The 6,951-nt window shown below is 52.8% G+C and overlaps 1 long non-coding RNA gene across 1 annotated transcript; it reads left to right on the top strand.

Annotated features, from left to right (window-relative positions):
- The first annotated feature begins 1,986 nt into the window (after window positions 1-1,986).
- LOC129147239 (uncharacterized) lies at window positions 1,987-5,519 on the top strand. The gene is made up of 4 exons (XR_008554604.1): window positions 1,987-2,050; window positions 3,257-3,624; window positions 4,215-4,620; window positions 5,039-5,519. It is a non-coding gene; the product is annotated as an uncharacterized LOC129147239 (long non-coding RNA).
- The last annotated feature ends 1,432 nt before the right edge of the window (window positions 5,520-6,951 follow it).

Below are 6,951 nucleotides of genomic sequence, written 5' to 3'. Positions count from 1 at the left end.
AAAACCCGGGTGAGGACTGAGAGTGTATCCCATTTGGGGTACCCCTCCCCACTTGTCTCCCGGAACCCTCAGGCTTCTTTCCAGCTCGGCAGCGTCAGCAGGTGAGTCCCAGTCCCTATTGATTCCTAGGGTCCTCCTTCTGGCATCTCTGCCCTAAATCGCAGCCCGCATCAGAGATTGCTTTCCGGGCATAGCCCTCTGGACCTTTCTGGGAAAGGTTCTGACCCTGGGGTGGTAGTGAAGATGTTCCTGCCCCCCCTTGGTTTCCTGGCCTTTTGGCCTCACGCGGGACCCCAGAGGGTTGGGGAGACGTCCCCTGCCATCCCTCGTAGCCTTGGCTCAACGATTGGGACGCTGATCCTTGGGCCTCTGCTACTGACCCTAGGTTTCAAGATGGGCAATCAGAAATCCAAAGTTGACCCTCAGACGCCACTCGGGTGTCTTCTCGCCAATCTGGCTAAGCTGGGCCTGTCCCAGGATCTGCGTTCTAAACGCCTCATTTACTTCTGTACCGTGGCATGGCCTCAGTATGAATTGGACAACAGGTCACAGTGGCCTGAACATGGGACTTTCGATTTTAACATTCTGACCGACCTTAACAATTTCTGCCAACGAGCTGGGAAGTGGCTGGAGGTTCCATATGTCTAGGCCTTTTTCAATCTGCGTTCCCGTCCCTCCCTCTGCTCCTCCTGTTCCACCGCCCAGACCTCCTAGCTCGTGAGAAACTCTCTCTGCCTACCGACACCCCTCCACTTTCCGCCTTATCTGAACCCCCTGAGAATCTTTCCTCCCCTCCGACTCGCCTGCCTCCCTACGACAGGGCTCCTTCTGCCCTGCTGTCCGTTCCCTCCCTTCCCACATCCTCACTCCCCAACCTCCCTTCACCACCCCCTCCCCCAGAGCCTTCTCCCTTACCTGCTGACCTTCCCCTTCCCCCACCCCCACCTGCTTCCCCAGTCAGCAGGCACACCCCCTCCCGGGCCCCTCCTCTCCTCTGCCCCCTCCGGGAAGTTGCAGGGGCTGAGGGAGTGGTCAGGGTCCATGTTCCCTTCTCTCTGTCGGATCTCTCCCAGATTGAGAAGCCGCTGGGGTCCTTTTCCACCAACCCCACCGCATTCGTCAAGGAATTCCGATACCTTTCTCAGGCCTATGACCTCACCTGGCATGACATCCATGTCATTCTTTCTTCTACCCTAACATCAGATGAGAGGGAAAGAGTCCTAGGAGCGGCGACGGGCCACGCAGATCAGATCCACCTTACAGATGCCTCTCTGCCGGTGGGGGCCCAGGCCGTTCCTCGTCAGGAACCAGGCTAGGAGTACCAACTAGATACCCCCGAAGGGCGAGAGGGATGCCAACATCGCGACCAGATGCTCCAATGCCTAATAGCTGGACTACAGGCCGTCTCCCACAAGGTAGTTAATTTTGACAAGCTGAGGGAAGTTATTCAGGGACCAGATGAGAACCCCGCAGTCTTCCTTAACAGGCTGACTGAGGCTCTGACCTTATATACTCGTCTGGACCCTGGGTCCCCAGCCGGAGCAACAGTTCTAGCCACTCACTTCATTTCACAGTCAGCCCCAGATATTCGAAAAAAGTTAAAAAAGGCAGAGGATGACCCTCAGACCCCGTCCGGGATCTGGTGAATATGGCATTTAAGGTTTTTAATGCCCGTGAGGAGCAGGCAGAGTAAGCCTGCCTTCGACAGGAGATGAGTCTGCAAACCCAAACCTTGCTACCTTTGAGGCCGACGGCAGCCACGCATGGTCCAAGGGGGACTGTGCGTGGTGGGGGTGCAACGAGAGGATGAACACCACCTGGAGAATGCTTCAAGTGCAGAAATGAAGGCCACAGTGCCCTCAACCCCGGGCTCCAACCAAGCCCTGCCCGGTGTGTGGTCAAAACCGCCCCTGGAAAAGTGACGGGCCCTCTGCCTCTCAGCGTAGAGGGACCGTCCTTCCAGGTCATGACCCGCCATTAGCCATGCTGGAACTGGCTGAAGGCTGAAGATGCCAGGACTCGACGACCCATCACCCTCGCCAGGCCCCAGGTAAAGCTCCAGGTAGCGGGTAAGCAGATCTCCTTCCTGGTCATACAGGGGCTACGTCTCTGTTCTTGCCCTCCTTTTCCGGGCCATTGTCCCTTCCATGATCTCAGTCATGGGTATTGATGGCAAACATGCTCTGGCCTCAGTGCCTTCTCACCCTGCCCTCACCCCCTCTCCACCCTCCCTAGGGAATAACTTTCCTTCCAGAAAAAGGGACCAGACCTGACCTCATTGTAGGTATCCATTGGACACTGACCGGAGGTGTGTGTGATAAGCTGGCACAGGCTTATCAGAAACTCAGTTTTGAACTCAAGCAGTTAGAGGCCTGTCCCAAGAAGTTCTAAAGTTAACTGTTGACAAGGATTTTAAAAGGACCCACTCACCTGGACAGTCCTGCCCCAGGGGTTCAGAGACAGTCCTCATCTGTTTGGCCAGGCCTTACCCAGAGACCTCCGACAATGCTCATTAGAACCCAGCACTCTTTTCCAGTGTGTGGATGATCTCCTTCTCTGCAGCCCCTCCCTGAACACATCTCAGAGGCATACAGCTGGCCTCCACTGGTAGGATTCTTCCATCATTGGGTCCCAAATTTTGCTCTCCTAGCTAAGCCCTTATACCAGGTCTCCTCACCCTCCCTTATTCGCCAAGCTTTTTCTAACTCCGGGATACCCTTCTGGTCTCTCTCTCTCTTCTGGACATCTCTAAGCCTTTCCAACTATTTACTGATGAGAGACAGGGAATAGCTATGGGGGTCCTCACCCAGCCCCTAGGGCCAGCCTTCACCCCTGTAGCCTACCTGTCGAGACAGCTTGATTCCATGGTTTGGGGATGGCAGCCCTGACTCTGGCCTCTGACTGCAGCTTCTGTTTTCATCAAGGAGGCCCAAAAGATCTGCCTCCAGCAACCGTTACAGGTCTTCTCCACCCATAGGCTACAGGATCTTCTGTCACACCGATCCTTATCTCTCCTTGCCCCCTCTCGAAGGCAGGAACTCCATCTCCTGTTCCTCGAGAATCTTGACATCTACCTAACTCAGTCCCCAGCCCTGAACCCAGCTACTCTCCTTCCCTCTGCCTCCACCCAACCTGCAGCAAAGCACTCCTGCCCTGAGGTCGTCAGAGGCCCTCACTCAACCTCGGGTGGGACTCTCAGATCTTCCTCTCTCTAATCCTGACTTAACTCTGTTTGTGGATGGAAGCTTGTGTCTAGACCCCCAGGGACGTCGGAAAGCCTCCTACGCTATAGTAACACTCGAGCGGACCCTGGAGACGGCCTTCATCCCTCTTCACCTCGCCCACACTGCGAAAGGCAGTCACCAGTGCCTGCTCCTCCTGCTCCACGTGTGCAGCTGTCTCACCCCAGGGAGGAATGCACCCCAACTTTCCTACCCATCCAATGAGGGGATACCTTCCAGGGCAGGACTGGCAGGCAGCTGCTCCGGGAACATGCTGACATGTGGATGGGACCTCACACAGTAATCCTCACAACCCCCACTGCGGCCAAACTACTTGGAGATCCATCGTGACACCACCTCTCCAGACTCAAGAGGACCCCGGAGCAGCATGACTTCTATAAATGTAAGATGTTGGGCCCCACTAAGGTCCGCCTTAGCCGCCCTCCCCCTCCTACTTCTCCTCCCAGCCCTGGCTCTTATGTGTGGAGGTTCAAGGTCCATGAAACCTACGACCAGGACAGCACACAAGTCACCCGGCAGGTAGGATCTCAGGACTTCCCTCTGGTCGGATGCCAGGCGGAGATCCTGATTGCTGTCGACCTCCAGTCAGTGTCCAATGGATGCCTACAATGAGGTCAGGTCTGGTTCCTTTTTCTGGAAGGACGGGACCTTCAACATCAGGGTCCGGGACCCCTGGGACCAGTGATGGGTTGCGGGTGTTATGGGAAAACAATATGGGAGTGGTTGGAGCTCAACCCTTTCAGGGACCATCTATATCTCCCAGGAATATGTCATGTCCCAAGAGTCCCAAATCCAGGTCTCCAAAAGCATCCTACAGGCCGAACATTCCCTTAAAGGGAAGCTGCCTGATTCCCCCCGGGTAGAAGTCCTGTCTTCTTGGCTCCAACTTATCCAACACACTCTACTATTCCTTAACGAGACCCGCACCCTGCCCAATGTCTCGCACTGCCTTTTATGTCTCTCTCTCCAAAGGCCTTTGCTGGCTGCCGTCCCACTCATGACTCCTCCAGGAACCCAAGGACATGGTGAATGTCAACCTCCCCTGGCTGGCATTCCCCTCTGGGAACCCGAAGCTCCAGCACCCACCTTGCCCCTGCGGATATGCTACCAGACCAGCAACCCAGTAACTCTGGGACGGGTCACTTGGAACTGTACCCAAAACCACACTGCAGCCAGTCCCACCAAGGCCAGCCCGGGTACCTTCTTTTGGTGCAACGGCACCTTAAGCAACTGCATAAACTCCTCTGATCCCGGGCCTTGCTTCGGGGTCACAGTAGTTCCCCAGCTAACCTTGTAGGGAGAGTCAGAGCTCTCCTGGTTGCTCCCTTCATCCCACCCCCAGGCCCGCAGGGCCGCCTTCCTCCCTGTCATGTTGGGGGTAAGTATCGCTGCCTCAATAGGCCTAGCTGGTGGGGGGGGGGGGGGCGGGGGCTTTGGAACAGCATAATCTCTGCTCAGGATTTCAATGACATACCCCAGATAGCCCTGGAGTCTACTACTACCTCCTTAGCCTCCCTGCAGTGGCAAGTAATATCGGTAGCCCAAATAGCCCTGCAGAACCGAAGGGCCCTAGACCTTCTTACTGTGGAAAGAGGAGGAACCTGCATGTTCCTTCGAAAAGAATGCTGCTACTACATCAACGAGTCCGGAGTGGTGGAACAGAACGTGCAGACCCTGACTAAGCTGAGTGAAGAATTACGTGCAAGACACTCCCAGAACAACTCTCTTTAGAGCTACCTGGACCCTACCCCTGATAGGGCCCCTAATTCTCATCTGTGTCTTTTTTTTTTCCCTAGCCCCCTGCCTCCTCAAATTCATCCGCTCCCAGATCATGGAAATGTCACGGGTGACTGTAAACCAGCTCCTGCTCCATCCCTACACTCGGCTGCCCCGCAACCCACCTCTGCCTGACTCTGGCCTTTAACATCCCCCACCCTCTTCGCCCCTGGTCAGCAGGAAGTAGCCAGGATGATTTCAGCGGCGCAGCACCCGCCAGCTATCACCAAAAGGCCGGGATGTTAGGTCAAGGCAGGGAGGAAGTCCAGAGCCAATGCAAGCATCTGCAAGGTAGATGGTGACAAAGATAACTGACCCCTTCCTAGACCCTTGCCATCCTTCCCACACCCTTGCCCGAGGCAGGAATTCCACACTCTCATGCCCTCCACCCTCCCCTCACTAAACAGCTGTATAAAGGAAGTACCTAAGCCCCCTTTTTGGTGTGAACTTCTCTGGCCCACTCTCGGACCAGTGAGTTTCGCCCAGGAGCGCAAGATTAAAACCTCCCCCGCTTTTCATCGCCTGGACTCTGTGTCTTGTTTCCTGTGTCGCAAACCTTTCAATCATGAATGCCTTGGATTGATGAGTATTATTTACCATATGTTGAGTAACCATAAACTATGATATTATCTTTAAACTAGAACAAAGCGATACTTATCTAATAAACCTTTTGAAATTTTTTGTAAAACTCAACATTGCTACAAATATAATCTCAGTAGACACACTACCTTTTATAGTATAAGAAGAGTAATTGCCATCAGCTGTAATACCCTCAAATGAGGTCTGAAACAGATAGAGAAGCCATAAAAAGCAAAGCAAGAAAAAAATGTATACTGATAATTTTACATAAAGAAACCTTAGTTGTAAAAATATAATCTATACTAATAAAAGGGTAATATGCTAATTAGACAGGGTCACCTGGACATCTTCCGGTCATCTTGCCTTCCTTCAGGACAAAGCCACAGTGGCGGGGGCCGAGGCAGAGGTGTTTAGGGGTGATCAGGCCACCAGGGGAGGGCAGTCAGGGGCAATCAGGCAGGCATCGGGCATAAACTGGTAGTCGGACATCCCCCAAGGGGTGCCAGATTGGAGAGAGTGCAGGCCAGGCTGAAGGACCCCCTCCTCATCGTGCATGAATTTCTTGTACCGGGCCTCTAGTGAAATAATAAAACCATTGGTCAGTCACATGTCAAAACTATCATCTTCATCCAAAAATCAATAAAAGCTCTTAACTTTTCTTCTTTTGTTTTCCTTTCTTTCTTTCTTTTTCTCTTAACTTGGACAATTCTTTTAGTGAGATTCTATGACTGTGTGGGATTTATTCATTTACTTCTTTGCTTATTGATTTGGAATATAGTTATTAATCACTTATTACTGTGCCAGACATTGTTTTAGGTGCTGGTGAATAGGGCATGGTTTTTGTCCACACAGTCAAGATTTGTGGGTAACTGAAATGTGGACACACTGTTACCAAAGTGTAGAAGGCCGCCTGGGAAGGCACATGGGCATTTCTTTTCATTATTGTCAGCTGAACTCAGGGCGATAGGCAGAGCCACACCCTGGGAACATGCTTCCCTAAGAAGGCTGGACATGTTGTCAGCTTGACTTCATATCAGCCCAGGTATCGGCAGGGGCGGGTCTAGATATGTAAATCCAGTAATGCTGGGGCCTACTTAAGAATGCAAATAAGCTCCTTTGATCCTATAAAAATAAATGCGCTGCATGGCTCAGGGAGTCACTGCCTTTCCATCAGAGAGGATGGCATCCCACCTAGCTCCCAGCTTTTTAAATCCATCTCTGCGTCTTCTTTCAATTTTTCTTTCTTTAATTTCTTAATCCCTAGTTCCTCCACTCAGCAACCAGACTGCTTCCTTTTCCGTGCTGGCCACGGAAAAGAGAGAAAAATCTCTACATATGGTGCCCAACGTCAGGG

This window comes from Eptesicus fuscus, chromosome 19 (genome assembly GCF_027574615.1).
Source record: "Eptesicus fuscus isolate TK198812 chromosome 19, DD_ASM_mEF_20220401, whole genome shotgun sequence".
NCBI lineage: Eukaryota > Metazoa > Chordata > Mammalia > Chiroptera > Vespertilionidae > Eptesicus > Eptesicus fuscus.
Note: the sequence above shows the minus strand (reverse complement) of the source record. Positions and strands in the feature narration are given on the sequence as shown.